We start from the raw sequence: 16,027 nt of genomic DNA, 5'->3' as shown, positions 1-16,027 counted from the left end.
TTTACCCGAACCATAACAAAATGTGAAAAAAGTGAAAGGGTCTGAAGACTTTCCAAATGCACTGTATATGAACTCATCTTTGTTATTGGGTTTAAAAATTATGAAAATAGCCATATCCAAATGTTATAAGTAGAGATGAGCGAAGTTTTGAAAAATTCAATTCGGCCAATTCGCCGAACTTCGGCATGAAATTCGAATAGTTAAAAATTAATTTGTCACGAGTCACTATAAATCAGGTATACTCCGACCTCTCAGTGTGAAGACATGAGCCAGGCATTTACAAATGACCACCGGATGTGTGCTCTTTTAAGGAGCAGACACCTGGCACTTATGTCTGCGACTGATGGTAAAGGCGATTGCAACCTTTTAACCCTTCGGATGTCATTACCCCATACCAGCAACAGCCCCTGTTTTGTCTTATATAGCAGCTAGTTTTCAGTCTCCTGTCCCTTATGGCAATAATCCAGCGGCCATGTTTGATCCATCCACCATGTTCGACCCATGTGGTTTTAACCCTAATACATTTTGAAAGCAAAATACAATTAGGATCATAGTATGGAGGGATCCCAGACCTTATGGAGGGATTTACATGGGTTTGTTGCAATGCACAGTGACATACAATTTGTTTAAAACTTGTTGTGGCTGTCAGAGTGATGCAGAAATTTTTTGGGGTAACAGAATATGTTAGCTAGGAATGATGAATTCGGGTCCAGTTGGTGTTGAAAGATTTGTCTGGTAATATTGTCGTAGTTCAGATCATAAACAATTGCAATAACGACGCAGACTAATGTTTTGGCTAAAAGAACGTATTAGCTACGATAAATTTGGGTCGAGTTGGTGGAGCAACTCGTGTGGTTCATTCTGATAACCAACGAAACTACTCCATGTTAAGCAGGCAGTCCGCGTCCAACATCTAGTGAGGGACAAGTGGCGTTCAGCAATAACAGGTCTATGATGCCCTTAGATGTCCAGGGCTGCATGCGCGCTACACTGCAGGGATCGTCGTGTGTCTACCCTTCACCGACAGGCTAAGGTAACCCACTCAACACCGTTCGTCATAGGGATCGGGGATTGCTATACCGAAGCAGATCATATTAGAGATAATGAATTTGGGTTCACTGCACACTTGTACAGGGCAAAATATTTAAAGGGAACATGTCAGAGCCAAAACCCATCCCAAACCGCCAGCAGTACCTTCAAGTAGCCGGCAGTGAGTTTCGATTATTATGATTTTCTTACTGCATTCTGATGAGGCAGAAGTATGAAAAACTTTGTTTTATCCCCCGTCCACATAATTTTCCAGTCAGGCTTGAAGTCAAGCCTATGCACGACAGACGGCTGTCAGTCACAGCGAAGGGGCAAGGAAGGGGGCGTGGTTACCTTGACTTCAAGCAAAGAGGCCGCTGCCCACTTGACTTCAAGCCTGACTGGAAAATAGCGCAGACGGGGGATAAAACAATGTTTTTCATACTTCTGCCTCATCAGAATACAGTAAGAAAATCATCATTCGAAACTCACTGCCGGCTATTTGAAGGTACTGCTGGCGGTTTGGGATGGGTTTTGCCGCTGACAGGTTCCCTTTAATTAACTTTAACTGTTGGTGTAATAGAATGTAATGCACTCGCTGATATATTACACCTGCAGCCACAGTATTAAAAGCTCCAGCGTGTATTAAAGATTCATGAAGTTAAGAAGCTTGTAGTTGGATCTTTAACCATGGTCTAATACTGATGCTACAGGTGAAACTCGAAAAATTTGAATATCGTGCATTTATTTCAGAAATGCAACGTAAAAGGCGAAACTAACATATGGGATAGACTCATTACATGCAAAGCGAGATATTTCAAGCCTTTATTTGTTATAATTTGGATGATTATGGCTTATAGCTTATGAAACCCCAAAGTCACAATTTTGAGGTACCCTTTGCTCAGGGGGTATGGATTAATTAGCTGATTAGAGTGTTACACTTTGAGCCTAGAATATTGAACCTTTTCACAAAATTCTAATTTTAAGCTGCATTAACGCAATTCCTTTTCATTTGCATTACTGAAATAAATGGACTTTTGCATGATATTCTAATTCTTCAAGTTTCACCTGTTTGTAGCGCAACAGCTAACACAAGCCATTCGCTATAATACATTTTGCTCCACTGTGTCACGAACCAGTGGGTGTGAATCCACTGTGCCACATGGCCAAGCTCCTCTAAGGGCATTGTCTAAGTGAACCTCTCATTCTTTGCAGTACCCTTGATGGTGGGGATAGACTTTCCTGAGCGGAATACCAGGTTTCTGCCTCTTGAGGAGGATTGGCACACGAGGCAGCTAGTCCAGGTGGGTACCAGAGCAAGGTACCAGAGCAAGGTACCAGAGGTTACAGTCATAGTCAGCAGGCCTGGAGCGACAGTAACTTCGCCTCTGCCTCATCCTTCAGTCCTGCAAACAAGCAATGGGTCAGGGCAGGCAGCACAGGCAATCTAGGTCAGCAACAGCAGAGTCAAGGCAAAGCAGGCAAGGATGAAACAGGTAGCCAAGTCCAGAAAAACAAGCACGGGTCAGGTATACAGGAACACAAGCACATATACACTGACAAGCAAAAGGCTAACAATGTTTTGAACTTTTGACTTTCAGGCTCATTTCTCACCATCCATTACAGCTTCGAACGCGAGAGTACCATCATTTTACAGACAATCATCTTGGCTATCTCATAAATAAATTTGACTTGCAACTATTTAGCATATGATAAGTTATTCAGATTCTTGTCATGCAACTGCATTGTTAATGGTTTGCTCCTGGTGGTGGAACAATCTTTTTTAAATATATATACTACAAATTACAACCTGTTCACACATTCTCTAATAGCTCAGTGTGTTATTAGGTGGATTCTCAGGCGAAAGGTCAATGGTTTGAATTGAGGAGCAGCCACGAAGAAGATTTCCCAAGAAAAGAGAAACAGCATCATCCAGCTCATTGATAGTGCTATCTCAGCCAAGAAAATTGACATACGGCATCATGTGAATGCCATGACAGTTGGAAGAATACAAATTGAAATCCATCCATTCCAAAGCCAAGAGGCAAAATATTGGACTCAACAAGTCGGCTCATCACAAGGTCTATCAGTTCTGGCACGACAAACACGGCAGTGGAGGTGGCTCATATGCTTCATAATAGTTAGATCACAGATGTCCATGCATGCATGCAAGAGGTGCTGGATTTGCCCCCACAGTCCCCAGACCTCAACCCTATTGAACACTTGGGGGTAGAATTGAAGAAAAAGCTGTATTCGTACCCAAGATCGTCAACCAGTATGCACTAACATTGAGAACATCTAGAAGAGACCTGGGAATAGATTTTGGTCGAGACATGCTTGAATCTGATTGAGAGCATGCCCAGAAGAATTCAGGCAGTGTTGAGAGCCAAAGGTGGATTTATAAATTACTAACAAAATAATAAAAATAAAAATTTAGAATTTTAGGAGCAAAACAGTAATAATGCAGTGACATGACAATAATTTGCAAAACTAATCATATGCTAAATAGTTGCAAGTCCAATTTATTATAGATAGCCAAGATGATTGTCTATAAAATGATGGTTGTTTCACTTTCTAAGCTGTAGTGAATGATGAGATATGGAGCCTTATAGTCAAAAGCTCAAAACATTCTTACCCTATTTGCTTGTCAGTGTATACTAATGCACACTAGGGGAGTGGCATAAAAGACAACTGGCTAAGTTGCCCATAGCAACCAATCAGATTCTACCTTTCTTTTTCCAAAGGAGCTCTGCAAAATAAAAATTTGAATCTGATTGTTTCTTATGGGCAACTAAGCTGTTTTTACATTACACCAACGTCATGAATATGACAATACACTCAACTTGCAGTCTCCCTATTGTCTCCCAATAGTCTCAAAACAGTTTCCCTGCACTCGCCCTCTCCAATATCCTTTTTTAAACCAGTTTTCAGTCACACTGTCCCTAGTGCATGACCGCTTGCCATGTCTCTACCTTTGTTCAGCTCATAGTGAAATGGTAGAGACTGCGCAGGATGAGGCTTTTATAGGGCTGTGACATCACAGGGGTATGGCTATCAGTGGATTGGCTGGCTGCAGGGCATTATGGGTCCTATCACGTACTTTCACTTTGTAGTACGTGCAGCCGCCATTTTAGGGAAAACTAATTAGTTACCCCGAAGAGAAAATTACCCCCAAGAAGAAATTCGGATTCATGGCAAATCGAATTTTACCTAAACTACAGATCGAATTCCACTTCGCCTGCTTTGATTAGCTCAACATTATTGTTAACACAGGGCTGTTGTGCCAACATTAGAACCCTAGCTGCGGCTCACCTCCTGCCCACATATCCTGCATACCGCCCAGGGCTGTGGAGTCAGTAGATAAATGCTCCGACCCCAACTCCAACTCCGACTCCTCCGTTTTTGGTACTTCCGACTCCGACTCTGATTTCCCGACTCTGACTACTCTGTATTTAATATGCAAATGTATTTTATACATTCCTTGAAGGAAAGAAAGGCAACATACGGCTGTTCCACCAAGTTCTTCTAAGCTCTTATAGCAGAGAGAGGTAGTTGGGCAGAAGCTGCTGCCTTCTCCTTTGTGTGCTGATCTTCTGCTGAAGATAGGGCAGTGGGAGGATCCAGGAAGGGGCAGGGGAAGGGGCATTTATTTTAAAACATGATTTATCTAGTAGAATCCCATAGTCATGTTTAAAATTTAAGCTAACAATCTAAGTTTACAAGTTTTTATAGCCTTAGCTGAATGGCAGCAGTTTTTCAAATGGTTTGCAGCTTCTGTCTTGAACTATTGACTATCCATTCCCTTCACTTATACAAGTGTCTCTAGTCCTGCAAAAAACATATTTACTTAATCAGTTATCAGTGAGAGGCTAGGTTAACCATGAGCGTTGCATTCCCTGTAACAGCGGAACACAACACAATGGAAAGTATAAGTATTGCCACTCCTTAACTGTGCGTTGCGTGCCATATAGTGAAGCATATGAAAAGCATGCTTCTTCATGGTCACTTAACGTGTTCGTTTTGCGGTAACGTGACGCACTGCATGCATTGGCCTTTATTCTTACAGTAGAGAAGTAATTAAAGGGAATCTGTCACCTGCTTTTAGCATTTTAAGCTTTCAAGTTTGCCATGTTCAATAAAGTACCTTATTTCCTGCAGTGGTCTTCTTTACTTTATTTCGTTGTCATTTTGATAAAAAAAGCTCTTTTTCTGATATGCTAATGAAGCTCCAAGGTGCCCAGAGGGGCATTTTTTTTTCCTCTCTAGAGCCCAGTGACGCCCCCCTGCAGTGCCCAGCCCGCCTTAATTTAAAGCCCAAGAACGCCTCCTGATCCTGAAATAACCTCCCACAGCCCCGGCAAACGGTTCCTCATCAAGAAATACCCCGTTCTTCTTCCTGTCGGTCGCCAGAGATCATCAAGCTCCTGAGGGAAACAGCCTCAAAAGTCTCACTGGGCATGTGCCGAGCCCAGTGACGTAATCTGAGCGCTGTTGCCTCAGGAGCTTGATGATCGTGCAGGCAGTACTGCGCCTGTGCGAGATTTCTGGTGGCCGACAGGAAGAAGAACGGGGCATTTCTTGAAGGTAGAAGATGATGTGGTGAGGGGGCGGAACCGTTGGCCAGGGCTGTGGGAGGTTATTTCAGGATCAGGAGGCGTTCTTGGGTTTCAAATTAAGGCGGGCTGGGCACTGCAGGGGGGCGTCACTGGGATCCAGAGAGGGGAGGAAAAAAACGCCCCTCTGGGCACTTTGGAGCTTCATTAGCATATCAGATTTTATTAATTTTTTTTGCAAAATGACAAAATGAAATAAAGTAAGAAGACCACTGCAGGAAATAAGGTACTTTATTGAACATGGCAATGTTGAAAGCTTAAAATGCTAAAAGCAGGTGACAAATTCCCTTTAATTATAACTTTTTGTGAATTGGGACATTTAAACGTGCTTTTTTTTTTATTCCAATTTAAATTTAGTAGGAGTCAAAGGAGGCAAAAATAAACCGACTCCGACTCCAGGTACCCAAAATTGCCTCCGACTCCGACTCCTCGACTCCGACTCCACAGCCCTGATGCCGCCACACTAACATCCCCCAGTGACTTGCTGAAAAATTCCCACACTGCCGAGTATGCCATTTTCCCTCCACCTCTGCATGATGCCTGTCTGCCGCTGCTTTTATCAAACCATGCACTACTAGTGGGTTCCTCACAAGTAGTCTCCTGAATAGCAGACAGTGTATCTCCCACTGCTTCCACCCTGCTGTGTCACGGGCACACTTCCACCCTCTTCACCCGGCTCCCACATGCGATTGACTACATCTACATCACTTTGTTCCTCACCCTCACCTGTCTCTTGCGCACATCCCTGACCTCTCACAACATGTGTTCCCACCCGACTGTCATCATCTGTAATTGCACGCCCAGAGGAGTCCGCAGTGGACCTCTCCTCAAAATCTTTGCTGGCCTGTAACTGCTAACGATCTTCAAAAAGCTCATCCTTGCTTAAAAGCAGAGCAGAGTCGGTGGCATACATTACTCGTCTAGCAGAAGGAGCAGCAAAAGCAAGAGGCAGATTCAGGACAGGTGAGGGCATAGAGTCAGTTCCTGGGCCATGCCAACTAAGCGTGGTGTCAGAGGAACCCACCGATTTCTGGCTGTATGTATCTGTTGTCACCTGAGATGATGTTGAAGAGTGAGTCAACATTCCAGTACAGCTGGGTTGTTGGTCAAAACATGACCAGTGAATGACAGTGGCAGACCTGGTCTGTTGCTGCAGCTTTTGCTACCACCAACCCTTTTGCTGCTACTTGTGCTGGCTACAGCAACTTTTTTGCCACTGCCCGTTCCTTTGGAGGGCCCAGGTGACTGTCTGTTGGCCATAGTGTACAGTAATTGTATCAGTAATGTAAAAGGTTAACTGCAAAAGTGTCAGCAGTTCAACAAGATGCAGACAGCGATATATTACACCACCCTTTAATACTGGGGCACAGTAATTCTATATATAAAATAAGAGATTAACTGCGAATGTGTCAGCAGTTCAACAAGATGCAGATGGCAATATATTAGACCGCACTTTAAAACTGAGGCATGGTGATTCTATCTAAAAACTAAAAGATTAACTGGTATTGTGTCAGCAGTTGAACAAGATGCACATACCAATATATTAGACCGCCCTTTAATACTGCAGCATAGTAATTCTGTATATAAAGTAAGAGATTGACTGCAAATGTGTCAGCAGTTTAACAGGATGCAGACGGCGATATATTAGACAGCCCTTTAATACTGCAGCACAATAATTCTATATATAAAATAAAAGATTAACTGTGAATGTGTTAGTAGTTCAACAGGATGCAGACAGCGATATATTAGACCACCCTTTAATACTGCGGCACAGTAATTCTACATATAAAATAAGAGATTAACTACAAATGTGCAAGCAGTTCAACAAGATACAGACAGTGATATATTAGACCATCCTTTAATACTGAGGCACAGTAATTCTATATATCAATTAAAAGATTAACAGGGATTATGTCAGCAGTTGAATAAGATGCATACAGCTATATATTAGACTGTCCTTTAATACTGCAGCACAGTAATTCTATATATAAAATAAGAGATTAACTGCAATTGTGTCAGCATTTCAAGTAAAAACTCTCTCTACAATATCCCTACACCGTTCCTGCACTGTCCCTGAACTCTCACTATCCAATATTCCACAATTAAAAGCTTTCTGCAACACTGTCCCTATCCCATAAGAAATTGCCATGTCTCTCCCTATGCTCAGCTCACAGTGGAATAGCAGACACCACACAGGATGAGGCTTTTTATAGGGCTGTGACATCACAGGGGATGGCTATCTGCCGATTGGCTAGGTGCACGGCATCATGGCTCAAAAAATAACATGGGTATGGTTATTTAACTGGGTACCAAATATAACTCACCTTATATCGCTGGTGGAGCGTGTTGTGAAGTATGAAAAATATGGTTATTTATTTTAATGTTTAAGAACTATATACATTTCTATACTTAAATGTGTTGTTTTACTTCAGCAAATGACATTTGACATGTACAGTCGTGGCCAAAAGTTTTGAGAATGACACAAATATTAGTTTTCACAAAGTTTGCTGCTAAACTGCTTTTAGATCTTTGTTTCAGTTGATTCTGTGATGTAGTGAAATATAATTACACGCACTTCATACGTTTCAAAGGCTTTTATCGACAATTACATGACATTTATGCAAAGAGTCAGTATTTGCAGTGTTGGCCTTTTCAGGACCTCTGCAATTCGACTGGGCATGCTCTCAATCAACTTCTGTGCCAATTCCTGACTGATAGCAAACCATTCTTTCATAATCACTTCTTGGAGTTTGTCAGAATTAGTGGGTTTTTGTTTGTCCACCCTCCTCTTGAGGATTGACCACAAGTTCTCAATGGGATTAAGATCTGGGGAGTTTCCAGGCCATGGACCCAAAATGTCAACGTTTTGGTCCCCGAGCCACTTAGTTATCACTTTTGCCTTATGGCACGGTGCTCCATCGTGCTGGAAAATGCATTGTTCTTCACCAAACTGTTGTTGGATTGTTGGAAGAAGTTGCTGTTGGAGGGTGTTTTGGTACCATTCTTTATTCATGGCTGTGTTTTTGGCCAAAATTGTGAGTGAGCCCACTCCCTTGGATGAGAAGCACCCCACACATGAATGGTCTCAGGATGCTTTACTGTTGGCATGACACAGGACTGATGGTAGCGCTCACCTTTTCTTCTCTGGACAAGCCTTTTTCCAGATGGCCCAAACAATCGGAAAGAGGCTTCATCGGAGAATATGACTTTGCCCCAGTCCTCAGTAGTCCATTCACCATACTTTCTGCAGAAGATCAATCTGTCCCTGACTTTTTTTTTTTTTGAGAGAAGTGGCTTCTTTGCTGGCCTTCTTGACACCAGGCCATCTTCCAAAAGTCTTCGCCTCACTGTGCGTGCAGATGCACTCACACCTGCCTGCTGCCATTCCTGAGCAAGCTCTACACTGGTGGCACTCCGATCCCGCAGCTGAATCCTCTTTAGGAGACGATCCTGGCGCTTGCTGGACTTCCTTGGACGCCCTGAAGCCTTCTTAAGAATTGAACCTCTTTCCTTGAAGTTCTTGATGATCCTATAAATTGTTGATTGAGGTGCAATCTTAGTAGCCACAATATCCTTGCCTGTGAAGCCATTTTTATGCAACGCAATGATGGCTGCACGCGTTTCTTTGCAGGTCACCATGGTTAACAATGAAAGAACAATGATTTCAAGCATCACCCTCCTTTTAACATGTCAAGTCTGCCATTTTAACCCAATCAGCCTGACATAATGATCTCCAGCCTTGTGCTCGTCAACATTCTCACCTGAGTTAACAAGACGATTACTGAAATGATCTCAGCAGGTCCTTTAATGACAGCAATAAAATGCAGTGGAAAGGTTTTTTTGGGATTAAGTTAATTTTCATGGCAAAGAAGGACTATGCATTTCATCTGATCACTCTTCATAACATTCTGGAGTATATGCAAATTGCTATTATAAAAACCTAAGCAGCAACATTTCCAATTTCCAATATTTATGTAATTCTCAAAACTTTTGGCCACGACTGTAGACAAAGTTAAAAGGGGTTGTGCATCCTGTTTGCATTGATGACCTATCCTCTGGATAGGTCATCAATATCTGATCAGCAGGGGTTCAACACCCGGTACCCCCACCGATCAGCTTTTTGGAGTACAGGCTTCATCTTGGAATGGAATGGAATGAGTACTTGTAATTACACTACCACCGCTCCAGGGGAGACGACACGTAGTGTAAAGATGAGGAAGCAGCACTCACATAGATCACATATTGATGACCTATCCTTTGATACAATTACTTACTAATGTATTGTGATTGTTCATATTGCCTCCTTTCCTTACTTGATTCAGTTTGCTGTCGCATTATACATTGCTCATTTCTAGAGGTTATGGCCATCTCTGCAGTCCAGATACGAGGTGGCAGGGACAAGAGCTGCTGCATATTTGTGCTTCCATGGTCCCAGCCACCAGAGAAACCAGTGCTTTTTCCTATAGTGTGCAAGCACGGCCACCGGTGCTGGATTACAGGGTGGTTGTAACCATAGATACGAGCAGCGTATAATGTCATGGAAAAATGAATAAATCCAGCAATGAGGCAATAAAGACAATCACAATGCATTAGTAAGTGACTTGTATTAACGTTTTCTACATGATAAATGCCATTTGCTGAAATGAGACAACCCTTTTAATGTTTGTGAGGCTAGGTTCATATCTGCGTTCGGACCACCGTTGCAGATTTCAACAAAAAGTGCATGACTTTTTTTGTCCAGAAAAAAAAAAAATAATTTTGGTGATTCAATTCAGCTGAATTTTGGATAGAGAGTTATAGTCAATGGGGTCTGTTCTATACCGTTCTTTTCAGTTATCTGCCAAATATGGCACTTCCACTATTATCGTTGTTCTACTACTCTAACAGAGAAGAAAAACAGAAATTACAAGCACTGGATTGAACCCAGCCTTAACTGTAATAAAGTATATATGATAAAAAAAATAATAGTAAAAATGTATATAAAAATGCTAGTATGAACAGCTCTCAATACCGATAGAATAAGTAAATGCTCATAAGTTCATGAACTGGTATGGCACTATGACCAATGTTCAAATACCAAACTATACTCTCATAATTCGAGATGAGCGAATTTCTAAAAAATTTGATTTGGCTGGTTCCCCGAATTTTCTGAAAAAATTTGCTTTGATCTAAATATATATATATGTTTTCACTGGACGAAGAGACCGGGACCTGTTTGGTTGGTTTAAACCTTGAGTAACTTCGCAACTCTTCCGGGCTCCAAGCTATCTTTAAGCTTTGTCTTCTCATTGTCTGTAGCTACTAGAGGCCTGTTCATGCCAGGCAGATTCCCCCAGAAGTATCTTGGTCGATGAGCAGCCAATACCGCACTTGCAGCAACCTTAACAGGATTTGTCTCCAGGTGGAGAGGAATTGTTTTCTTTGCATGCCTTCTCCATCGCAACACCACATCGTTAAGTAAACAGAAGACTAGCCGATTCTCTCCTGTCTTAGGCAACATGTAATGTTTATTAGTAAATTCATTCAATATTTAATATTAAATTGAACCAAAACTTGATAAAAATTCTAAGAAAGTATACTTAAATCCGCCAAAACTGACCAATTAACTCAAGTATAAACTCAGCCTTACAGGTCCATGTTAGTGTCAAGAAGAAGTGCACTCCTTTTACACCCTCGTCAGCTGATTCCACATAGATGTCTACAGAACCTGTTCTATTACACAAGTTTGTGTTGACGTCACTGATTAATTTGCCCTTCCTCGGATCTGTCAGAGCAATAACCCACAAAAAACGGATCCTGTCTGGGTAGCATACACCTTCACTCAGTCAGCATTTGCTCAGTAATCCATGAGTATTGGTAATGCCAAAACAAACAGGAATGGATCTAAAACAGAGATGACACGTGAAGGTAATATTTGCATGTCTTCTGTGCTGCTGCTGCTGTCACTTGCGACGAAGTCGAAGATCCAGTCAACCAATCAAGAACAGCTGGGTTGCTGGTCAAGACACGACCACTAGCTGACATGTGGACCTGATGCCTCGGGGGGAAAAAACTACTGTCACGCCCCCTTACTCTGCTGCGACCTGTGCCTGTGCCAGAATCATTTATGCCAGAATCATTTAATCACTCCCCTGTGCAGGGCCTGTCACTACTCTGTCTGACATATTTTTAGCCGAACTAAATAAATTAAAAGCAAATTAAAACACCCCTAAAAGCGCCAAATATACATATTTTTTTTACTGAGATAGGCACTAAAGGATTTGAAATTGGCAATGAAATGATTTCAGCGTAAATAACAGCAAAAGTGAACTGCGTATATATTTCTCGTATTGGACTGAAATAGGCCACTAAACGATTTCTAAGTAAATAACAGAAAAAGTGAACAGCGAATATTTTTCTCTTTTTCTCTAGAAATATGACAATAAATGCTTTTAGCGCAAATAACACCAAATGTGAACTGCATCTATTTTTCTCGTATTGTAGTGTAATATGACAAGAAGCTCTTTCAGCGCAAATAACATCAAATGTGAACTGCATCTATTTTTCTCGTATTATAGTGAAATATAACAAGAAACGCTTTTAGTGCAAATAACACCAAATATGAACTAATTCTATTTTTCTCGTATTGTAGTTAAATATGACAAGAAACGCTTTTAGTGCAAATAACGCCAAATATGAACTAATTCTATTTTTCTCTTTTTCTCTAGAAATATGGCAATAAACGCTTTTAGCGCAAATAACACCAAATTTGAACTGCGTTTATTTTTCTCGTAGTGTAGTAAAATATGACAAGAAACGCTTTTAGCGCAAATAACAGCAAATATGAACTAAGTCTATTTTTCTCTTTTTCTCTAGAAATATGGCAATAAACGCTTTTTGCGCAAATAACACCAAATGTGAACTGCTTTTATTTTTCTCGTATTATAGTGAAATACAACAAGAAATGCTTTTAGTGTAAATAACAGCAAATATGAACTTAGTCTATTTTTCTCTTTTTCTCTAGAAATATGGCAATAAATGCTTTTACCGCGAATAACACCAAATATGAACTAAGTCTATTTTTCGGTAGAAATATGGCAATAAACGCTTCTAGCGCAAATAACACCAAATGTGAACTGCGTTTATTTTTCTCATATTGGAGTGATATATAACAAGAAACGCTTTTAGTGCAAATAACACCAAATATGAACTAAGTCTGTTTTTCTATTTTTCTCTAGAAATATGGCAATAAACGCTTTTAGCGCAAATAACACCAAATGTTAACTGTGTTTATTTTTCTCGTATTGGAGTGAAATATGACAAGAAACACTTTTAGGGTACTTTCACACTAGCGTTTTTCCGGCATAGAGTTCCGTCCTAGGGGCTCTATACCGTAAAAGAACTGATCAGTTTTATCCCCATGCATTCTGAATTGAGAGCAATCCGTTCAGGATGCATCAGGATGTCTTCATTTCAGTCTTTTTGACTGTTCAGGACCGAGATAATGCCGCAGCATGCTACGGTTTTATCTCCGGCCAAAAATCCGGAACACTTGCTGGAATGCATTTTTTTTACATAGGAATGTATTAGTGCCGGATCCGGTATTCAAAATACCGCAATGCCAGATCCGTCCTCCGGACCGAAATAAAAAAAAAATGCCGGATCCGTTTTTCCGGATGACACCGGAAAGACGGATCCGGCATTTCAATGCATTTCTAATACGGTCAGGATCCTGATCAGTCTTACAAATGCCATCAGTTGGCATATGTTTTGACGGATCCGGCAGGCAGCCGCAAGTGTGAAAGCACCCTTAGCTCAAATAACAGCAAATATTTTTCTCTTTTTCTCTAGAAATATGGTAATAAATTCTTTTAACGCAAATAACACCAAATGCGAACTGCGTCTATTTTTCTCGTATTGTAGGGAAATATGACAAGAAACGCTTTTAGCGCAAATAACAGCTAATATGAACTTAGTCTATTTGTCTCTAGAAATATGACAATAAACCCTTTTAGCGCAAATAACAACAAAAGTGACCTGCGTAATATTTCTCGTATTGTATTGAAATAGGCTGCTAAATTATATCAGAGAGGTTAACAACAAAAGTGACCTGCGTATATATTTATCTTTCTCCACAGATAAAAGACACTAAATGCTTTTCAACATAGCACTTGCACCCCAATAACTTATTGCTGGAATAACAGAGAGGTATTATGAGACTATCTGGATCCCCATGTAATGTTTCCCTGCACTTGTAAATCGATTGTTTTCACAATGAGGATTTTACTATGACTCTCCCTAGCATCTGCACACGTCTCTCCCTGACTGTGAAATGATTCCTCTCACTGTCCTTTCCCTGCACTTGTAAATCGCTTTTTTTCACAATGAGGATTTTCCTATGACTCTCCCTAGAATCTGCACATGTCTCTCCCTGCCTATGAAATTATTCCTCTCACTATTCTTTCACTGCACTAGTAAATTGCTTCTTTCCTATTTTTTTTTAACAATTAGTTTTTCTTTCACTCTCCCTAGCGCCTGCATACACGTCTGTCCCTGACCAATGTACGATGGTGAATGGCAGCATCTAAGATGGATGCCGTATTTATAGGGCTGTGACATCACCAGGCTGGCTGGCTGCTGAGTGGCTGCATGCATGGTATTATGGGTCATCCCGCCTTTCCAGAGTTCCTTGCCCCATGTCCTCACATGTGTAGCCGCCATTTTAGCTGCCATTGTAGCCGGCTAGCCGCCATGTTAGGAAAAATTGTGATTCTTTACCACCAAGTGCAAGGAAATTCGCATTCATTCAGAATATAATTTTTCCTGAAATTCAGAACGAATTTGACTTTGGCAGCTTCGATTCACTCATCTCTACTCACAATGCATGCTTCTTTTGTAACCCATTACTGCCGTGTGCCATAATTGTTCATTGCTTGTGACTGTGCATTATTCTATAGCGGCATACATTTTAGTGCTTTTATTTAGCGTTGAGCGCGAATATTCAAATTACGAATATTTATTGCGAATATCGCAACTTCGAGAATTCGAATATAGTGCTATCTATTCCTTTTTCGAATATTCAACATTTTTACTCGAAAAATCGGCAATGTAATGATTGAGTAATATGCAGAAATTATGCAATCAATACAGGCATGGGTCAAAAAGGATTATATAGCACTATATTCGATATAGTGCTATATATTTGTTTTTTAGAATATTCGTAAAAAAAAATTCCATCTGAAGTCATGATTCTCCATGCTTAAATTGCTTGACAAGCAACTTAAGCAGGGAGAAATGATGACTTCAGATGGAAAAAAATGCTGAATATTCTAAAAAAACGAATAGTGCTATATATTCCTTTTTGACCCACGCCTGTATTGATCGCGTAATATTCACATATAACGCGATCATTATATTGCCTATTTTTCAAGTAAAAAAAATGTGGAATATAACGAATATTCGAATTCGCAAATATTCGCAGAATATTCTACAAAATATTTGTGAAATTTTGCGAATTCGAATATGACCCCTGCCGCTCATCACTACTGTTATTATGCAGGCAGCTATAATTCACAACCCTCTGTCACACAGCAATGGCCAAGATCTGACAAATAAGTATTCCCTAAAAAATACCTAAGCATTTTGTATGCACAAGCTAAAATGCATATAAATACTTAGGTATTTGAAGACAATGTTATAAAAATAGTAATGAAAAGTAATAAAAAAGTAAAAGTCCCCAGATAGGGCAAAAAGGTTAAAATGTATACATATTTAACATCACCAAAATTATAGCAAGGTGTTTAATAAAGTAAAATGAATAGTATAGAAATATTAAAGACAGTAAAAGAGTACAATAGTGAACATTCTTGTTTCCGTCCAGAAACTGAAAACCTGAACAGACCCAACACTTCTCTGTTTACGTTTTTTAGAGGTTCCATTAGGAGCCTCCATCCAAAATTCCAACATTAGTGTTGAGTCAAATTTCCTCGTGAATTTTTCATGGTAACTAATCAATTTTTCCTGAAATGGCCGTAAAAAGAATTTGTACTTACGTCATCATGCGCAAGATGAAGATGCGCGGAATCTTCAATCAAGATGGCCACTGCAGCCTCTTCGCATACAAATAGATAAGGTGATGTTTTTTTCACTGATTACCCATGAAAGCCCTAATTTTTAATCTCAGATGCCGCGATCAGCAGTGAGGGGTTCAATGACAGGGTGCGGTGCAATTGCCGTTCCCGATCATTGCGCCCACTACTTACAAAGAAATGTGATTTGTGACAAAGTAATTGTGAAATTCGGCGAAGCAGCCGAATAAAAGTTTTTTAAACTTTGCTCATCTCTATCCATCATATTTGGTGGAGAAAATAGTGCAGCATGCTCCTTTATTTTCATTTGTCTGCCCCAAT

Source organism: Bufo bufo, chromosome 2 (genome assembly GCF_905171765.1).
Source record: "Bufo bufo chromosome 2, aBufBuf1.1, whole genome shotgun sequence".
Lineage (NCBI taxonomy): Eukaryota > Metazoa > Chordata > Amphibia > Anura > Bufonidae > Bufo > Bufo bufo.
Note: the sequence above shows the minus strand (reverse complement) of the source record.